The 23,472-nt window shown below is 31.1% G+C and overlaps 1 protein-coding gene across 1 annotated transcript in view; it reads right to left on the reverse strand.

Annotated features, from left to right (window-relative positions):
* The window catches only part of LOC114335866 (uncharacterized), a 128,688-nt gene that overhangs the window by 56,451 nt on the left and 48,765 nt on the right, over nt 1–23,472 (reverse strand). The gene's annotated exons all lie outside the window — the stretch shown is intronic.

A 23,472-nucleotide genomic window follows, 5' to 3' on the forward strand; every position in this document is an offset into this window, starting at 1 on the left:
GGGGGTGAAAAACACACGTTCAAGATAAGTCCGGAATTTAATAAACTTAACTAATTCTAAGCAACTTTAGTTCCATAAATTGTTTTCACTAGTCAATACTTTTTGAGTTATTTGTGAGTGAATATGTTCATTTTTCAACAAAAAAATTACATTTCTAGACGGATTTTCGGAAATATCAAAAAGTCCTTTGTATACCCAGTAGGAGCAGAGTCGTAGGTAATGAAAAGTAGGTTCTTATTCGTCAAATTCCAAATCTAATATTTTAACTCATCACACCTTTTTTAAAGTGTTTAAAAAGCTGAATTTCTGTTTTTTTTTAAGTTTCTAGCATCAAAAATAAACAAGGTACGCTCAAAACAAAGTTGGTCCCTTTTCTTTGTAAAAAAAACGTAAAAACCACCACCTAATTAGCATCTCAAATGAAACTAATCGTTACCGCTTCAAAAGTTACTTGACTTGCCTATGTATTGTTTATATGATCTGTAAGTTTTATCGGTTCAAAGATCTCATTTTTGAAAAAAATTGATTGAATAAAAATTGTTTTTTAATTATGAAATTTTTTTTTAAATAACTTAAAAATTATTGGTGATATTAAAAATCTCAACCAGTGAACAAATATAGGTTTTGCTATCGTAAATATTTTGAACTTTTTGTTTTCCTGAGAACAAAAATTGGTTAAGGTAGGGCTATTCAAAATTTGTGTACACTCGTTTAGCCCATTTAACTACAGCCTTTTCAAAAATAAGCAATGTGAAGCAATGAATCTTACAGATCTTATAAAAAATACATAAATAAGCTAATTTGTGAAGCGGTAACGATTAATTTCATTCCACACCCTAATTAGAGGGTGATTTTCACGATTTTTGTTACCAACAAAAAAAAGGGACCAACAATATTTTGATCGTAACTTACTTAATTTTCATGTTAGAAACTTTTTTAAAAAAGCAAAATAAAGCTTTTTTAAATAATTAAAAAAGAAGTTAAAATCAGTCTACCCGCGAAAATTGCTAGATTTTTTGGTTACTTCTCGTTGAAATATTCAATTTGGAATTTGACGAGTAAGAACTTACTTTTTATTAGCTACAACTCTGCTTCTATATACGGGTCTACAGTCTTTATATTATATATTCCATTTATTTCACTTTTTTATAAACTATATTTTTGCTAAGAGTATTTTTTTAATAAAATACCTACTTTTGCGAAAAAGCGCCTGAAAATGTGTTTTTTTTATTTCGCAAATAACTCGAAAAGTATTGACTAGTGAAAACAATCTATGGAACTAAAGTTGCTTAGAATTAGTTAGTTTATTAAATTCGGGACTTATCTTGAACGTATATTTTTTCACCCCGAGAAAGGGCGAAAGTTACTCCCTGGGCAAAAGCACACATCGGCATAATATCACTTTTTTTCTTTGACTTATTAGCTATGTGTATGCCAAATTTCATGTCTATGCAAGCCGTTCTTTAAATTTTTTTGATTTGAAGGTTATGCAATATTTTACCGTGAGTGAATGGACATTAAAGCAATAAATTAATATTAATCCTATCGTTTTTCATACTAACATGACTGATCACTTTAGGCCAGCCGTTTTTATAAATAATAAAACTGAAAAATTTTCTACATCTAAATCTCCAATCATAATAAATTAAAAACCAATACCGGAAAACTACTACAGCTTTTAAAAATAAACATTGGAATGAAATTTTTATATCAACAAAATAGATTCTCAAATTGCATATGATACATTTATTTTAATAAGTTAAATAATTACATACAAATTTCTAGGGAGATAAAACCCTTACATAAAAAAATATCAAAAAAACCTTGGATCGGTGAAGTTGATATCAATAAAACGACAAGATTTTCTTAAAAATAAATTAGTGTCTATATTTTGATCCTTATTATCCTTACCACTATAATTGTCTTTATTTATGCAGTGTTATGATGGTGCTATAAATACGAACAAAAGGAGCATCGAGCATCTTGGGATTATTTTTATGATCCACTGTATAAAACTTGCATTGAATATCTGTTTCCGAATTACTGTTACTGCAACTTTGCAGTTTACAACTTTACTCATGGATCAGATCAAGTGTTTGTGTTAGCACGTGTTTAGGCAGGCACCGGCGGTTATTCTTTAAACAGGTAGTGTTGAGACAAGTGCTTTGTTTAGCAAGTAAAACGAAGGAACCTTACAATAGCGTTCTCTGTGTTTCATAATAAATTCGGTTTTAAAATTTTTTGACGAATAGGAATTTTTTTTTATTTATAAATACCTACACAAAAATTAAAATGTATTAAGCAGTTACATTTCGTAGTGTGTACTTGTGTAGTTCAAAATGTCCTAAACAAATTAGAAACAAAAGAAGCAAAAAGCGCGTTAGAGCGGGACCGGCGGGGCCCGGGCCCTGGTTCCATGGAACCCGCGGAACCATGCTCAGTACACCACTGGTTTTTATAATATTCATGTAACATCTTTTGTTTATATATAAATATTTTTTTATTAAAATGAAAACCTTGAATTTGCACCAATCTTTGAATATTGTAAAATAAATATGAAAAACGTGACTTCATAAAAAAGAAGATATCACAAGAATAAGTACAAAACTATAAAAGATACAAAAAAATTGCTAGATAACAAAAAGTTGGGAGTTTTTACAAAAAATACTGTTATATCGCAAATTTTGCGTATCTTCGGTAGTTTTGTGTAAGCAAATTTGAAATAGCAAGAGTATGGTGGTTTCTTCTTGCGAAAAAATTACTAACCGACCCTATTTTCATCATAACTACCTTATTTCATATGCTACAGAGTTCTACAAAGTCTAATTTTAAAGCTTTTTATATTACTTTTATACTTTAAAACATTATCTTCTTATTATAGTTCCATGACCGTTATCGATCGTTGGATATCATGTTGGCTACCATATTCGCTATCGTGATTTTATTGACAGCAGCTCTGAATAACGATGTAGTAGATTTTCCATACCATTGCCTTAGATTTTTCAGCCATGATGTTCTTCTTCTACCAGGTCCACGTTTACCTTGGATCTTTCCCTGAATGATCAGTTGTAAAATATATTTTTCAGGGTGTTTCATAATGTGACCGAAGTATTCCAGCTTGCGTCTCATTATTATATTGAGCAGTTGTGTTGTTTTGTCCAGCCATCTACGTCGTCTGTATACCCACATCTCAAAGGCTGTCAAGAGTTTAAGCACAACTGTTTACAATTATTTAGAAGTTACCTCTCTGAGAGACAACGGGTAGTAAGGATATCCGAAGTAATAAGCGAGCAAAGAAGGTATAACATATGGAGTGCCACAGGGAACAGTATTGGGTCCTGTCCTGTTTAATCTATATATAAATGGATTATTTTCACTGCAGAGTACAGGGCATATAATTGGGTTTGCTGATGATACTGCTATTATATATGATGCTGAGTACTGGTATGACTTAAAAACAAAAGCAGAATATGATCTAAAACTAATAAAAGAATGGTTTGACTACAAAATACTAACAGTAAATTTTAAGAAAACTGTTTATCTACCAATATTTAACTCTAACTTGACCACTGATCTTTTCAAACCCCTTCAAATATCACTTAATAAACAAAAATTTTTATATTAAACCTGTAACAAATGTTAAATATCTAGGTGTTTTAATAGACACACATCTAAAATGGGACTGTCACATTAAATATATAATCAAAAAGCTACAGTTTATCCCATATAAATTTAAACATCTCAAAAAACACACACCTAATATATACCTCGCACACTATATTACGGACTAGTAGAAAGTCATCTCCGTTATGGTATACTGGCTTGGGGAAGCGCCCTGAAAACACACATTCTCCCACTAGAAATTATACAAAGAAGATTTTTGAAAATTATTATGTCTAACCATACACTTACTCTACAGATAGATTATATAGAGAGAGTAATATATTTGACTTGAAACAGTTATACTTTCTTTGTGTGTCTTCAAAATATCACACCATGAAAACAGACAGCAATCACATGAACATGATACTAGAAACAAACACCTCTATATTGTCCCGAAAATGACAAAGTCCTTCTGCCAAAGAAGTTTTTTATTTCTAGCCCCGAAAATATACAATCATATCCTCAGTGATATTAAAAATACTGAGAATGTTCTTCTTTTTAAAAAGAAATTAAAATCATTTTTGATGGAACAGACAAGAAATTTTTGTGACATTATTGTAGCTTAAATTTACATACCTTAAAAACAAAAAAAAATAAACTCCAGAGTCATATCACTACCTACCACTTTTTATAAAATTTTAATAGTTAGATTATTCGCTTTCGCTTATATTTCAAATTTTATATTGTTTCAAACTGATTTATTTCGCTTATTTTGTTTATCAGATTTAAGGTGAAACAGTAGCGATCAACAGGTAGCGAAAACGCGTTCCAAGATTGCAGCTGTAATTTTGAATATTTTTTCGAGATATTTGGCACACGTATTCGTAATATAATAAAGAATGGCGGTACAGAGCCCAATTTGAAAAATATATTAATACAGTAAAACCTCGATAGAACGGACCTCTATTTAACGGACTTCGGATATAACGGACAAAAAATCCGATCAAATGTTAACAAATTTTGCATGCAAAAAAATATAAAAAATCTGATTCTGGAAGAAAAATCAACAAGTACAGGATTTTGGCACAGTATAATTGTTGTCAAATCTGGTAAACCTAGAGTTGTTAAAGATATATAATGCATCATCTTCTCGTTTCATATTATACCTCTAATAAGGCATGGTTCACCATAGATATTTTCAAAAACTGATTTTTTAAAGAATTTGTACCTGCAGTGAAAAAATTTCAACAAAAGGAACAGGAAATACCGCCAAATAGGTGAAATGTTTATTGATTTTAGACTAACGCTCCTGCTTATCTCCCTAAAAATATTCGACATTCAGAAGATGGCAACTTTGATTGTATGTTTTTACCAAAACATACATCGCTTATTCAACCCATAGACCAGTGAATAATTTTGGCAACCAAACGAGAATATTGTATAAAGTTTTTAGATGAAGTAGATAAAGTAAAAAAAAGCAAACAAAACTTAATAATACCTACCTTTTTAATGTACAGATGTGTATACTGTATCTAATTACAGCAGGTACATATTTTCAAAATTAATTTTTTTATTGATTTTGATTGACCTATTTATATATAACGGACTTTCGGCTTTAACGGACATCCCGTCCCCCCTATTAGTCCGTTATATCGAGGTTTTACTGTATGTGGAAATTACTCTGTAATTAAATACAATATTAAAAAAACCAGCCTGTACCGCCAATAAGAAGAACAAAAAAATACACTTTCTTCAAATAAACTTTTTTATCCGATGCCTAGATTTTGTGTCATTTTGGAACTACTAATGAAATAAAAAATTTTAGTAGTTCCAAAATGACACAAAATCTAGGCATCGGATAAAAAAGTTTATTTGAAGAAAGTGTATTTTTTTGTTCTTCTTAATGGCGGTACAGGCTCGTTTTTTAATATTGTATTTAATTACAGAGTAATTTCCACATATTAATATATTTTTCAAATTGGGCTCTGTACCGCCATTCTTTATTATATTACGAATACGTGTGCCAAATATCTCGAAAAAATATTGAAAATTACAGCCGCAATCTTGGAACGCGTTTTTGCTACCTGTTGATCGCTACGGTTTCCTCTTAATGAAACATGCGTATCTACACCATTCTTCAAAATATTACTAACTAATTGAGCCATACATAATTGTTTCTTTAAAAAAAATTAATTGTTCGTGCTTTAGTGTCATGTGTAGTGTGTGTGTTGAGTAAGTGTCTTGTTACTTTGCAAAGTCGACGTCATTGTCTTTGTAAAGAGACGCTAATTGTATCCGAACGTCTGCGGTCCCTCCGACGAGTACCGATCCCACAAGGACAGAAACTATTTTCATTTATTAATTTATAATAAACGAAAAATTTCTGACCCTGGTGAGATTCGAACTCACTGCGATTCGGACCTTTCGGTCCAAAGGTAGGCGCTCTTACCACTGAGCCACAGAGGGGGTATTTATTTTCATTAGGGAGGGAGTTTTTATTAATATTATTATTTAATCTACGTATCATATTTACCAAAACATAACTAGGGGAGTGCATTTAGATTTTCACTTCGGAAAAAATCAAACAAGATAAAACTTTTTGTAATTTCATTAAAAAATGTTTAATAAACAACATATCAAAAAGTTCTACTCGAGAAGTGGGTGCTTCATTTTTTATTAAACAAATGAACAGCGAAGTTAGATGTTTTTTTAAATAACTCCGTAAATATAATTATTGGAAAAAAACTGACTTGACCATTGAAAAATTCAGAAAAATTTACAAAAAAAACCTTTTATAAAGATTTTTCTAAAATTAAATATGTAGCTTCTGTAATTTTTTATTTATAACGCTAAAGTCACCCTTCACACACACATTGGCGCACTGTAAACTAGCGTTGGAAGAAGTGCACGGTTGAATTTTTTTAATGTAATTCTTTAACTAATTGATCAAAAGAAAATTTACAAATTGGATATGAAAGAAGATGAAATAAGCTATCTTATGGTTGTAATAAAAAGAAATAATATGTATGGACATAAGTACGGTGTGGGCTGAAAGTGAGCCTTACATGAATTTTGTTTAAAAATGATTTAAAAATGTGTAACTAATACAATTTTACTTACAAAACTCTCAAATTTGCACAACTTACCTCTCAATCATCTAACTAAACGATGTTTCATTAAAAAAAAAATCTCAAAAATTTAATTCAAATAATACGATGTCTCAAAAAATGTAATTTTTGAAAACTTCGTAGTTTTACAGAATTCCCACCACTTTAAGACGGTATTACTCAAGTTTGAATATATATATATATATATAATACAATTTTTTTGCTATTTTTTTAAAGATTGGGATGTAGTTTTTAAAAAACACTGAATTATTTTAGTTTAAAAATGAAATAAACAATTTCTTTTTGAGAAAACTAAGAAAGATAACAAAAATGTAATACAAAAACCGAAAATTACCAGCTGAAAAAATGTATATACAGAGTGATCAAAACTTTTTGCTGCAAAGCTTACCTAAAATACAATAAATAATAAGCTTCAGTAATAATAAATGTTCAACAAAAAAAATTTTTTTTAGCTCTTATACAGTATGTCTGCGTAACTTGGAACCTTTTGATAACTTTTTTAATATCAGTTTTACGAAAAAAAGTTATTCCTTATAAAATACTCTACATCGTATATAACATAAGATACAACCATCAAATATCAAATTTTGTTAATTTTTTACGAGGTATGTCAAAAAATATGAATTTCACTCAAGAGTAAAGTACCTTTATATTTCACAACATCGAAAATTTTTATAAAAAAAAGTTGTTTGGAATTAAAAACTATGTTCCAATATGTAATTATATCCTTCTAATCGAAAATTTGTTTTTTTAAATATTCTTTCTAATACATTTTAATTTTTACTATTATTGTGAAAATTATTTGTTTATCTTTTTTTAAGAATGAAATTCCATATTTGTTTAATTGGATTCTACTTGTTTTTCATTTAAATATCCGCCATTTTGGATCCGCCATTTTCAATTTAAATTTTTAATCTTTAATTCAGATTCAACAACCTGTTAAAAATGAAGACAATAAATGTTTTAGAAAAATGTTCTTTTTTATGTTCTTTTTAGAAAATCCGCATTTTGGATATGCCATTTTATACTTTATAATGTTAACATTTAAGTTAGGTTTATCAAAGCTCTCAAAAATAAACATATGTAGAAATAAATAAATTTTGTAAAGAAATTATGATTTTACAACTAGTTTTTAAGTTATCCGCCATTTTGGATCGGCCATTTTATAATTAAAATTATAAAAATTTGATTCAGGTTCAGCAACCTCTCAACAGTATCCACATATTTGTAAACAAACACGTTTTATAAAAAAAATTCGGATTTTACAACTACTTTTTAAGGATTTTTAGGAAAAAATCCGCCATTTTGAATTTGCAAATTGTAATGTCAGATTCGGGTTCAGCATAATCAAAACTAAATTAAAAACATTTTTTATCAAAATAAAATGTTGAATTCACCCATATTCTTAACATTATTTATACAAAAAAATTGTTATTGTTTAAACAATTAATAAAAAATTAGCGGCGAAATTTGTGAGTAGAACTTTTTACTTTAACATATTTATAAACTAACAAAAAAAGTTTTAGAAAAATATAACCTTATTTGATTTTTTCCGAAACATTGTATCTTTTCGTTCTAATTGCACTCCCCTAAACTGTGTATTTACAATTTAAAAAAAAAACTTATCTATTTACTATATATTGTTATTATTTATGTTATTTATGGTATTTATGTTATTTGTGTTATTTATGTTATTTACGTTGGTATGTTATTATTTATTACTGTATATCCTATTTACCGAAACAGGTGTATCCACACCTCTCGGAAACCTTCGGGTTATTTTATTCACTTTATATGTAAATATTGAAAAAGTTTGTACTTATTATTGATGAATAAATTATTATTATTAACCTTACTTAGAGTCCACGCTTCTACTCCGCACAGTAGGACAGGAAAGATATAATAATCTGCCATTCGAACGCGAAGGTCAATACTAAAATCGTGACTGCAAAGTACGTTTCTCATTTTTACAAAGGTAGCTCGGGCTTGTTCTATTCAGCTTTTAATTTCTACAGTTGATCCCAGCTCTCATTGATATTACTGCCGAGATACACGAGTTTCTCTACTCTGTCCAGTGTGGCATCTTCGACTTTTATATCGTCACCCTCTATATAATTTTGTTTGCTAACTAGCACATATTTTGTTTTCTTAACATTGAGTTTTAATCCATACTGATCACAGGTCTGTTTCATCTTGTTCATTAGATTTTGAAGGTCTTCTCCGCAAGAGGGTACTTGCATAAAATTTTAAATTAAAAAAATGTTATAAATCACAACAGAACATAATTTAAAACATGTATCAAAGATAAAGTTTTTTTTGTCTTTCGTTAGGCCCCTAAATACGATTAAAAATTTAAATTATACCAGTCAGCCCAAAACGCGTCGTGACGTCATCCGGTTATATGTTTACGTTCTACACCAATAAAGTAATCAAAATTGTATATAGTTTTAAATTAGACATTATAAATGTCAGTAAAAAATACAGTTATGTGACGTCACAAGTGTTTTGATCGTTTGAACTATTCATAGAAAACTTGGACTTTTACAAAATGGTTTTAATTTCCATAGTAAACCTTCTTTCCTTTCCTTCAAAAACTGTATCAAACTCCAATCTCAACAAACTGGTATATATTATTACAATGACATACGATAAATGTCATTAGAATATAAATAGTTTTCCTTTATTCCGCTACGATGAGCTGGCCAAATACCCAAGTAGGTGGAGGCCAATCAATAAACTAAAGAAGGAGAAGAATATATCTAAATATAATCATAACTATATTATAATAAAACAATGTGACGTCACGGGTCTTTTGGACTATTTTTTACCGCAGAAGACTTTAAATTTGTATTTGTAAGTTATTATGAGTTTTTAAAGCGTGCAATTTTGGAAATCTCATTTTCAAACAAAACTGAACATTATTATGTAATAAAAAAAAGAATGTGTGTGTACTTTGTACGCACGTAAGAATATACTTAACAGGTTATTTGTATTTTATTGAAATATTAAACTAACTTTCTTTACCTACCACTTTTAAAAAATTTTTATTAAAACCCGGGACCTCTTGATCTCCGGTCACACGCTTGTATTGGGATACACTGCATCTCTTAGTAATCATCTTATTAAGTGCAAGACAAATTCTTTTAATATTTAAATGTCCTTGGTAAAACAAATACGTTTGTTTATAATAAACATGATTGACCCATATTACCACACCAGTGTATCAGTTTTCGATACAAGGTCAGCTTGCAATAGCAAATATTATTCTTTATTTATAATCAAGTCGACACAGCATTTTTAATACAAACACTCTCACTTTTATATATACCAAAACATTAAACAGGGGATTACACATTCTTAGTTCTAATTTCATTGCGTAAAGATTAGTCATTGGTATTTGAGATCCCAGCGGGTAAACATCACAGCGGATAAATATTTTACCACCAGCTCTTTACCGTAGTTACTTCAAAGTACAAATAAATGAATTTACAGTGAGTAGTGTTACTTCATCAACCCTTATGGTAGGGGGTAACCACCCCTCAATTATCTGAGATGGTTCAGATACATAGGAACTACCATATGGCGATCCAAGACCAGGGAAGAATACAGGACTGGTAAACGGGACGAGTATGGAAAAAACGTCTATGGCTGAGGATCTTGCACCTCGACCACCCTAGAAAACAGTGTGGTATGTAGAAAAGGATGGAGACATCAGGCCTGACATGGAGCTGAATGGAACTTGGTATGGAGATGGAACATCGTGGGAAAATGGACAATGGTATGGGACGTGCAGCGAGGACTTTTGGTGATATGATATGACATTGACGTGTAAAAGTGGTAAGTCCATATTGTTTATTCTTATGGTATTTCCACGATATTAGTCCTGATTCGTATAATCATATAATAAAGTAATATAACTGTAATGTAAGATACACATAATCTAAGGTTTACCTATTTACCTATTCTATTTTTATTACCTTATTGGGATTATAGGGAATTTTTTTTTCTTTTCAAGTATTATGGTTCTCTATAGGACGTATTGATAGATTTTTACATTTTTATACGATTTTTATATATTTACTAGCATATATTTTTATTATTTATTTTTAGCATTTATTATATATGATTTTTATTGCAATTTACTATACTTTTTACTATTTTTTTTTGACATACTATTTTATATATCTATTTATTACACCTCGTAAGACTATCGAATTTATGCTTTCGTGTCTCTGATTCTTTTGGAAGACAAAGTTATATGCTCATTTCAAGCTGTAAACTTAAGAACAGTAGTTCCAAGTTCAATACACCAGCCAATCGACAAGGAAATAGAGGAAGAACAAAGCGACGAAGAAGTAGAAGAGGAAAAAAGTGACGAAGAGATAGAGGAAAAAATTAACGAGGAAATAGAAGAGGAAAAAGGCGACATAAAACAAGATATAAAAATATTAAACATGGCTCTGACAATTAATGCATTTTTGAATATTGCAAGCAAGGTATTGCCGAACGAGTTTGATGGAAGCGCAGGTAAATTACAACCATTTTGGACGCATTAGTACTCTGGGCTAATTAGCAAAATTCATGGAAAAGTTATTTACCAGCAGCTGGAATCGAATTATAAGATCCTATATATTAATAACATAGGTATGCAAAGTCCGCAGATAGTGTGCTACTTTTTTTATAAACAAAATGGCGCCGACAAATCGTATTTTTTTCAATTATTGCTCTATAACTCCGAAGATTTTAACTTTACAACAAAAACACCCAAATAAAAATTCACCGCAATTAAATTCTGCATAGAGATATGTTTTTCACGATTTGGTCCGCCAAAAATTTTCCTCGGAAAATGCGGGTTTTCCTAACAAAAACTCTAATTTTCAAATAAAGTTTTAGGTAGGTAATTATTAATCAATAATTAAATAACTTAGTGACATCAAAGCTTTCTTGGTATAGATTTTAATTCCAGAAGCCAGTGAAAATTAAATGAATATTTTAGCAACAATTCAATTGTTAATTAACAATTTACGATCGCAATAATAACCAAAATAATCATGATACATTGATCAAACTTATAAAGATTATAAAGATGAGATGCTTATTTAATACTTTATCGACAAAATATAAATTTCCCTTTTTTTGCATAATCTTTAAATTTTGAAAAAAAATAGTTATAATACGCTGGTATTATTAGTAAAGTACAAAGAAAGGTTATTTACCAGCAATTTTATTGCTGGAATCGAATTCTAAGATCCTATATATCAGAGGTCGGCAACGCGGCGCCCGCGGGCGCCACTGCGCCCTTCAATAAATTTTAATGCGCCCTTAAACTATTATTAATTTAGACAAGAAATTTAAAACGTATATTTTTTATACGTTTATATTTATGTATTTGTTAGGTCAAAAAATAGTTGGCGCCCGCCATGAATTTTTAATTTAGTATTTCACTCTTTACATTAAAAACGTTGCCGACCTCTGCTATATATTATTAATATAGGTATGCAAAGTCCGCAGATAGTGTGCTACTTTTTTTATAAACAAAATGGCGCCGACAAATCTTATTTTTTTCAATTATTGCTCTATAACTCCGAAGATTTTAACTTTACACCAAAAACACTTAAATAAAAATTCACCCCAATTTAATTCTACATAGAAGAATGTTTTTTCCGATTTGCTCCGATGAAAATTTTCCTCGAAAAATGTGGGTTTTCCCAACAAAATCTCGAATTTTCAAATAAATTTTTTGGGCCAGTAATTATTTATCAATAATTATATAGCTTGGTGAAATAAAAGCTTTCTTGGTATAGATTATAAATTCAGAAGCCTGTGAAAATGAAAAGAATATTTTAGCAACAATTCAATTTTTAATTAACAATTTACAGTCGCAATAACAACCAAAATAATCATGAGACATTGATCAAACTTAGAAAGATTATAAAGGTGTGATGCCTATTTAATATTTTGTCGACAAAAGTATGTTTACTTTGCTGTTTCATAACTTTTTTACAAATGGTTTCAAAAAAGTTTTAAAGCATTTATTTTCAAGATATTTGAAATGCGCATTTTAGCTATTTTTTTAAATTACAATATAATAAAAACTTTCTGAGAAACGTTAACTATTTTTTTAAACATTTAAAGATTATGCAACATTTTGTCGACAAAATGTTAAATAGGCATCTCATTTTTATAAGATTTCAAAGTTTGATCAGTGTATCATAATTATTTTGGTTATTATTGCGACCGTAAATTATTAATTAACAATTGAATTGTTGCTAAAATATTCGTTTAATTTTCATCAACTTCTGGAACTATAATCTAATCCAAGAAGGCTTTTAAGTCACCAAATTACTTAATCTTTGGTAGATAATTCCTTATCTAAAACTTTATTTGAAAATTAGAGATTTTGTTGGGAAAACCCGCATTTGTTGGGAAAATTTTCATCCAAGCAGATCGGGAAAAACACGTTTCTTTGCAGAATTTAATCACGGTGAATTTTTATACGAGTGTTTTTGTTGTAAAATTAAAATCTTCGGAGTTATAGAGCAATAATTGAAAAAAACACGATTTTCGGGCGCCATTTTGTTTATAAAAAAAGTAGCACACTATCTGAGGACTTTGCATACCTATATTATTAATATATAGGACCTTATAATTCGATTCCAGCAATAAAATTGCTGGTAAATAACTTTTCCCAAAAATGGCCTATTCTCCGATAATCAGCCCAGACTATAGAACTACTTGGAAAAATAGCGGAAGGACATGAAGACACAGCTGTAACGTTAATAAAGACAAGATTGACCAATAAGGCTAGAAACCTGATAACTACAGAGGATACGATCCCACTTATAGCCGCGGCACTGAAGAAAGAATTAAGAGGCGACAATCCGAAAACGATAATAGACAAGTTAGCAAAGAAAAGGCAAGGAAACAAAGATGCAGCAGTGTACGCATCTGAAGTAGAGGAACTAGCGGAACAGTTGAAGGTAGCATACATAGCAGAAGGAATGCCATTGGAATTAGCGAAAAAATACACAACGGAAACAGTTGTAGCAACAATGAAACGAAATGTTAATAGGGATAGAGCTAAGTTAATACTGGAGGCAGGAACTTCACAACACCGCAGGAAGTAGTATCTAAATTTTTATCGATTGATACGACAGAGGAGAACACACAGGGAAGAGTGTTCAATTATAGGACGAATTATGAAAATGGGAGAGGACAGCAACAATACCGAAGAGGATACCATAACAAATACGATAGAGGAAGAAGAAATAACTTCGGACAACGGAACGAAGGAGAAGCAACAGAAAACCAACGGAACTATTCGAACAGAGGATATAGACAATTTAACAACCAAACGTACAGAGGGAACCAGAGAGGAGGACGTAACAGAAACGTAAGACTACTGGAGTTAGAGGACAGCCAAGAGGAACCGGAAAACCCGCAGTTGGGGTTTTGAATGAACGAAACAATGAAAGTACACAGTCAGAAGTGGAATATAATATTTACAACTTCGACTTAAACCTAACGAATTTTGTACGAAAGAAAACAGGAATCCTAGAAAACACAAATACCTTTATCATAGACACAGAAGCTGATATTTCAATACTGAAATGTTCACAAGATTTTATGAAGGAACATGTGAAACCAAACACAAAGGCGAAAATAAAAGGAGTAACTAAAGGAGAATTACAAACAATGGGAGGAGTTGAAACAACACTAGAAGTAAAAGGATCTCGATTTGAGCATATCTTTCAATTAGTTGAACCTAGCTTTCCCATTCCAACTGACGGAATCATTGGGAGAGACTTTATTTTAAACTTTCAATGCATACTAGACTACGCTAACCTTAAAATGCACATTAAAGAGGACAATGATTGTTACATTAGTACGAACATTTTGGATAATATAGATAATGACACGATAATAATACCGCCTAGATGTGAAATTTACAGAGTCGTAAAAATTTTTCAAACGCTGAAGAACGACAGGATAGTGGAACGACAGGATAGTGGAACAACAGGAAATACAACCAGGAATATTCATAGCGAGAGCAATTATTTCAAGTAATAATCCATACATCAAAATTTTGAACACAACCTACGAAACAGTAAAAGTAGAGACAAACGCAATCAAAACATTAGACATTAAATTATTCAACATATATAGACTGATCAACGACAGCAAGGATAGGAAAAAGGAATTACGGGAATCATTGAAGTTAGACATTCCAGAATACATACGCGATAAATTAGTATCTTTATGCGAAGATTATTCAGATATATTCGCCCTAAGGCATGACATGCTAACATGTAACAACTTCTACGAACAGAAACTGAGAGTTAAAGACCAAACTCCGGTATATATTAAAAAACTATAGGACACCTCATGCACAAACAGAGGAATTAAACCAACAAGTACAAAAACTGAGAGACCAAGGAATAATAGAAGCATCCACATCAGAATACAACAGCCCAGTAGTACCGAAAAAAGCGATAGATGGAAATAAAGCATGGAGATTATCCATAGATTTTAGACAACTGAACAAGAAAATAGTCACAGACAAGTTTCCTTTACCAAGAATAGACTCGATATTAGATCAACTAGGAAGAGCAAAATGGTTTTCAGTTATAGACTTAATGTCAGGTTTTCACCAAATACCATTAGAAAAATCATCTAGGAAATACACATCGTTTAGCACAGAAAATGGAGCATTTCAATTTACCAGATTACCTTTTGGATTAAATGTAAGCCCAAATAGCTTTTCACGAATGATGTCAATAGCATTTTCAGGATTAACACCAGACAAAGCATTTCTTTACATGGACGATGTAGTAGTAATAGGAATATCTGAAAAACATCACCTAGACAACCTGAAAAAGACATTCGAGACATGTCGAAAATTCAATTTGAAACTTAACCCAAGAAAATGTCAATTTTTTAGAAGAGAAGTATGTAACATATTTAGGACATGATCTTCCTCAGGAAGGAGTATCACCAGGCAAAGCGAAATATTCAACGATTGAACAATACCCATTACCTAAGACAGCGGAAGAAACAAAAAGATTCGTAGCATTTTGTAACTATTATAGACGTTTTATTCAAAATTTTGCTGAAATATGAGACCACTCAACAGATTATCGAGAAAAGGAGTAGAATTTTTTTGGTCAGAAGAATGCGAAAAGGCATTCAATAAGCTTAAATCATCTCTGATGAAGCCACCGATCCTAAAATATCCAGATTTCAATAAACAATTCATCCTAACAACAGACTCATCCAACGAGAGTTGTTCAGCAATTTTAAGTCAAGATTATAACGGAATAGACCTACCAATAGCATACGCATCAAGAAGTTTCAATAAAGGAGAATGTAATAAACCTATAATCGTTAAAGTGCACTTTACATTGATGCACGGCAAATTAGCTAAACATGTGATGTACATAAACTTAAAAAAATACGTGCTACATAATTTAAAATCGCACCGGCGGCTCTAATCATCAAGAGATTTTAGGGTGTGAGTTCATACAACAATATTTAAGCTAAAGAAAAGAAATTATTAATTTTTTGGGCGCCATTAATAGATCAGAATCTATTGCTATTTATCTATATAAAAATTACAAAAATGTTACAAAAAAAATGGTATCCCTTTGACTACTAATGGTACTTACCCTTGTTGTCTGTAGTAGGCTGCGTTTCCTAATACAATAAGGATACATAGATGGATTGTGCAAACAGAAAAAGACGAAATAAGTTTTAACATAGTTACCATTTATTTAGATAGAAAATTGTCATTAAACTGAGTTGATTAGAAAAATAAAAAAATAAGTCTTTCGCGTTGCATCTTAAAAGTTCAAAAAAAGGAAAAGGAACGAAACAGTTTATTGCAAAATACCTGGTGATAATCCGTTGTTGTTGAATTGCTGGAATCGGGTTAGCTCGCCAGAGTTGTGGATACGACGAAATCACTTTCACTTTTCACTTTCATTTTTAGAGTTAAAGTACTGTTACATAATTGTTATCATATTATACGAAAAATAAAAATTCCATAGTTCTTTTTGTTTTATGAAAAGAAAATAACTGCATTCATGATTATTAGTGATACTTCTCACTGACTTGATAATTAAACATATTTTATTTAGACCATAGTCTTTAAAAAAATGGAACTGCGTTCCACGAAGATTGAATTAAGTGCGGTTTATATGAGACATATTAAACGGAAGTCTTATCCGCAAATGTTGAACTAAGTTCTGTTTGAACGAAACATATTCACGTCGTACTAAGAAAACTATTATTTTATCGTACCGGACACAACACAGAGAATATACCGGTATGGTATTTAAGACAACATATCGCACTTGCGATTTTCACGACAGAATCTTTAAGATTCCATTTTGCCTATTTAGGCACAGACAAGAAAAAATGCAGGTCTTCACTGCATGACCGCTAGAACTTAATTCCCCTCTTCTTGTCCTAATCTCGGACAAGATTCCTCTCTGCTCTCTATATTCACCTCCCTTTTTCACAGCTATCACTTAATTTGACCAATAATCATCATTCCGAAATTTTCGTACCAATCACATAGCTGGAAAATAATGTTTAGACCAGCCTTATTATGATCATACGTTTCTTTTTCGGCCAATCACCACGAGTGTCCTTTTTGTAACCGTTTAAGGATTCCCACGAAAGTTACTGCGTTGTAACCTTGTGGAATTCTGAGATTTCTATCACTCAAACAACTAGCAATCTTTCCTATTCTTCTTTTTATGAGGCATATCCTGTGCAAAGTAAATACTTTTAGGAAAGTTGTCTTCGAGCCCTAAAGTCTCTTTGTCATTTTACTGCCTGCAATAGCTAAATGACCAGCTTAGGCGTCTAGAATTTCTTAAAATATTAATCATTCCGCTTTCTTGTGGGTGGACTAAGAGAAACGCGTTGGGAAGTACATTTCGTCTTACTTCTATCTATAACACAGAGACGGACTTTTGCGATATTTAGATTGTGATTCTTCGAGCCTGTTTCAACATCAACAATAAATTGAACAAGAAATTGACAAAGTTATTCAAGGTCAAATTTGACTTGTACAAAACACCCAATTTTACCGTGAATAAAAAGAAAATAAAGAAATTTGACAAAATAAAACATATCCAATTGTTCTATTTCATCAAATTCCTTCATTTTCTTTTACAAACCATACATTTTGTACACGTTAAATTTGGCCTTGAATAACTTTGTCAATTTCTTGTTCAATTTATTGTTGATGTAAAGTGGACATAAGGAATTACTAGCGATTCATTGGGGAATTAATCATTTCAAATGTTATTTATATGGAGCACCAACATTTTTAGTCAAAACGGATCATAAACCACTAACACATTTATTTGCAATGAAAGAACAACTTCGAAATTTACAAGGATCAGATTAGATTTAGAGGAATACGATTTCGAAATAGAGTATATAACAGGGAAAAATAACTACGCAGACAGTCTTTCAAGAATAACATTACATCAACTAAAGAACTTATACATAGACAATACCCATATATTAGCTATAACACGAGCTCAAGCAAGAGAAAAGGAAAAATAATCAAGGCAAACGAAGGCAGAAAGTGAACTCGCACTACAGCCAGAAGCCACCAAACAGACAGTAAGGAAGGTACTAAATAATTTAGAGGCCCATAGACTACCAATTTTGTCTTTTGGAGCAGAACTAATCTCACCAAGACTGAGCATTAGGGTCAAAAACAAAATAAAATGCAGTAAGAGCATAGCCACAGGATTCAATCATTTCGATTTAAACCAAATGTTGGCACAGCTTGATAAGCTGGCGGTAGAGAATGCAGTACGTAAAGTAAAAATATACGTAAACGATATTATTTTTAAATTGTGCACAATGATGAATTTATTAAACAAGGAAACAAAATATTGAAGAATGTAGAAATATACATATGTGAAGTACCAGAAACAATAGAAGATGACAAAGAAAAACACAGATTAATAGAAGAATATCATAATCACCCGATGTTTGGAGGACACTTAAAGAAAAATAGACTAATAAAGAATCTAAAAGCAAGATTCAGATGGAAAAATTTAGAAAAAGACGTAAGAAAATACGTTAAACAATGCCATAAATGTCAAATCAACAAACCAAAAAGAACACGTCAAAGAAGTCGTGATATCGGACACTTCTTCGAAACCAGAGGACACAGAAGTACACAGGTAGTTACTTCAACGTACAAATAAATGAATTTACAGTGAGTAGTGTTACTTCATCAACCCTTATGGTAGGGGGTAACCACCCCTCAATTATTTGAGATGGTTCAGATACACAGGAACCACCATACGCTCTACCACTGAGCTATATTCCTTTTGCTTTGACAGGTTACAAGATTTCTCATACATACTGACAAATTTAATAGAGCAAGTGAAGTATACAAAAATACTTTAAATATACATACTTACTATTATTATAAAATATCTTATTCCCGAGGAAGACAAATCCAAAGACACAAAAATTATAATAAATAATACATTTAATAAGAACACTAATATATCCTTTTGTATGATATAATATGACTTATTTGCGCTGACAGCGCTGATACATACATATCTTGACAGATTAGCAACGAAATACATACTGTCTGTGTGCGCATGCGCCCGGCATTATAAAATTTCACTCTCGATCGTAAAGAAGTATAACTTCAAAAATGTGCAAGTTCCCTATTAGCAAACACTAAGGTATCGTCGGGATATCTAATATTGTTCACGATTACCCTATTCGCAATAATAACTTCGGTTGACTCTATCAACTATCAAGGCTTCCTTAAATATTTCCTCCAAATACAAGTTAAAAAGTAAACGCGATAATAAACAGTCTTGTCTTGTCTCACTCCTCTTTTTATACTTATTTCATAAGACAGTTCTTGTTCAACTTTTATTCTTGTCACTTGATGCCAGTATAGATTTGTAATTATTCATAAATCTGTATCGTCCAATCCAGATGTTTCCAACATTTATAGCCATTTTGTTATATCGGAAGTTGTGTCTTGTCAAAAGCTTTTTCAAAATATGTATTCTGTATCAGTACTTGGTGATTTTCAATATACTTAAAGGTTCCAACGCCCCAGTTGGGGAGGATTCCACCCACAAGGTAACAGCACACTTCGGCATAGGGTAGATTTCGCTTGTTAAATTATTCCCTACTTACTGTTAAAAGTTCATGAAAATTGATGTATATTGATGGAATTCGGAGTTAAAAACCTTGGTATACCTTCTATACTAATCTGTACGTTAACTAAAAATACTTTGGTATTAAATAGAGCTTATTTTTGGAGTAAAAATTTAATTTTCTCTTTTCTGATAAGCCAGTTAAATCTATAAGTTGGTAGAAGCATATACACGTCTTTTATATACTTCACCTATTGAAATTCTACATTTTTGATAACGGTTTATAATAAAGGAAGTAGGGAAGATATTGTTTTATTAAAAAAACAAACTTGCTTAGATAACAAGATGTAAAAATTCAATAGCATAAATGTATTTGAATTATATCATTATTTATGTATGCTGCACCAAAGAACCTTTCACTATAAATCGAGGTCAGTCAGTATGTAGCACACAGATCGGAATTTGATTTTAAAATTATTTTCCTAAAAATTATTTATATTTAAAAATACACATAGTTTCAAAAGTTATGCATCGCCCAAAATGTTCGATATATTTTATCACTTATTAACTATTTTCAGAAACTACTGTTATAGATCATTTATAAAACAAATATCATGACGTTGATAGATATTTTTTGTTTTAACAGAGAGACTGTTTTTATTTATAATTAATTATAATAAATACATTAAAAGTTAAAAAAAATGAAGTATTTTTAATTAAAATGTATTTTTCTACAACCGTGTTAAAAATGCAATTTTTAGCACTCCATAGGAGCGTTAAAAATGCTACTTTAAAGCACTATGGTTTGTTTTTAAACCAAGAGGAGTAATTCAAATTTATCGCGCCGTAATTCTTGTTTGTAATTGGTCCAAAATCAGGTAAGTTTACTCCTTACTCCACTGTTATAAAATTTGACACTAATGACATTTATAAAATTTTGACACTACTGGCATTTCATAGGTTACCTAATTAAGTTATATCGATGATTTTTTGTGTGTTCTGCGTTAACTCTTTAGCGACGTATTAGTATAATATAATATGTATGGATTACCGCCGAAGCCGATATAATCAACCAAAAAAGAAGATGTATTTGGTGACTTTTCTGGTGACTTTTCAGTGAGTTTCTTGGGTGTGAATCTGTCTTTTTAGTTTACTCCTCTTGGTTTAAAAACAAACCATAGTGCTTTAAAATTTTTAAGGCACTGCAGTTAAAAGTGAATTGTCAAATGGTAAAACGTCAAAATATTTATATTTTATTTATTAACATTAATATTAACAGTACAACTTGCGCAATTTGAAAAAGGTGGTTTAAAAGGTTTTTTAAAATTTAATTTAAACTGTATTATTGCATTTTTAACACGTTTGTAGAAAAAACAAGTTTATGTAACAACGGTATAATATTCTCGCTAAGAATTTTTAGACATTCACCTCGAGTGTAGACAACTAGTTCTACCTTTTACGGGTCATAGGTTTTATGGTTTCAGCAATTAACAAAAATATTGTATTTTATAAATTAATAACGTTTGTAGAAAAAATATTGTATGATATACGTGTTAAAAAGTACATTTTTAAGGCACTCATGTAAACTTTCACATGCGTGTCTTAAAATTGTACTTTTAACACTTATATCATAAATAACTATTAATGTCTGACTGGTCTATTATTTGACAAATAATGACATTATTTCGAAGTCTATTAAGTACGATATAACGCCCAAGGGCGTGTTATTGAAAAATAACGCCCTAGGGCCTATTAAATTTAAATAGCGATTTAAATACTGTCAAGTTGACAAATAAAACTCTAAGTAAAACTATGGTTACCACAATTACGTTACGACTATTTCTGGTAAATGTACTTATTTGAAAACTAATTAATTCAGATTTCATTCAAATTTTTTGAATATAAAGAATAATTTAGTCGGACATTAAACGTTGAAGGCACCACGGGTATTATAATAATAACGCTTTCGGTCAACGTATATATCTAGGGCCGAAGGCACTCGATCTATACACCATTGACCTCAAGCGTTATTATCCTTAATACTGCCGTGCTCAGCCCAAAGGCAGTAACTGATTTTTTATCGAACATGAGATTGTTGTATTTCTACGTAGATTATAGGTATTTAGAATATTTTTACCAAGTCCTTGGAGTTGTAGAACTATCATAATGGGTATCTAGAATATATTTACAAAGTCTTTGGAGTTGTAGAAGCATTATAATATAATATAATATAATATAATATAATGAAACCTACCTAGAAATACAAAAATGTCATTTTCGATAAAAAATCAGTTACCGCCTTTGGGCTTAGCACGGCAGAATACCCTTGGTACCTTAATAACTACAACAATTTTAATATGGTGTATTTTCACCACGGATATCAATGCAAGCCTTGATTCGAGCTTTAATACTGCGAACAAGTCGATTACTCATTTCCTGTGACAGATTCTCCCATTCTTCTCTACAGACAATTCCAAGTTCATGATGGGATCTAGGAGGATTACTTCGGACATGAACAGCTCTGGAGAGCACATCCCCTGTATGTTCAAGGGGTTCATGTCTGGAGACATCGCAGGCCAGTTCAAACCGCGAATACCTTCTACTCCAGTCAACTTACACATCCAAGGTTACAAAAATTACCATCAAGCTGAAAATTAGCAGAATTGTTCAAAATACCATCATAAATGAAATCTAAAATGTCCTCATAAATCCGACCCGAGCTAAAAAATTTACGCGGGGTCAAAGGTCACCAAATATAGTTTTTAGCTATTTTCAGCGAAACGGTAAGTTTATCATAATTAAGTTATCATAAAATTAGTTCCAACAAAAAATGTATAAAAAATGTCCTATTACTTTTTTTCCTAAGAGCCACCGTTTTTGAGATACCTACAATGATTCAAAAAGTTGTAATCGTCATAATATGCGCACACGTTTCCACACCACCTTTGAGGTAGTGTACTTAGCTCGTATTTTAACGTGGTTTCCCCAGTAGGCCTCTTCCATGGATCTGTTATGATTCTGTTTAATTTGAAACTATTGAATAATTGATATTGGCGAGTGTTAAAAATGATAAAAGTTATAAAAAGCGGTATATATTAAAATAGGGAAATTTATCCAACTGGTTTATAATTTTCTAATACTTCTGCTTCCTCTTCTCCTTGTTATTCTTCTTCTTCACCCTCTGGTTTTTGTTCTTCTTTTAGTTTTTGTTCTTCTTCTTCTTCTTGTTCATCCTGAGTACAAGTAAATTGCCCCAATAATGACACATCGGATGGCTCCTCGATAGAATCAAATAAATCCTCAATTGTTGGTGATTCAACATTGGAGCACGACCAGTTTTGACAATTAGTGCATGCTACCGAACAAAACAGTCCAACTTTTTTGCAACCACATTTAGCGCTACATCCCTTTTTACAGTTGCAAAAAATTGTGTTCAGGAGTTTTTCCGGCGCAAGTGGGAGTAAAGTTTGAATTGGTTCTAATGAACTGTCGACTAATTTCCATCCCCAGTCTTTTGGATCTAGCTGATAATCAAGCCGCACTTGAACTTGGTAATACACCCGAAAAAGATGTTGATGAGC

The sequence above is a fragment of the Diabrotica virgifera genome, chromosome 2 (genome assembly GCF_917563875.1).
Source record: "Diabrotica virgifera virgifera chromosome 2, PGI_DIABVI_V3a".
NCBI classification, from domain to species: domain Eukaryota; kingdom Metazoa; phylum Arthropoda; class Insecta; order Coleoptera; family Chrysomelidae; genus Diabrotica; species Diabrotica virgifera.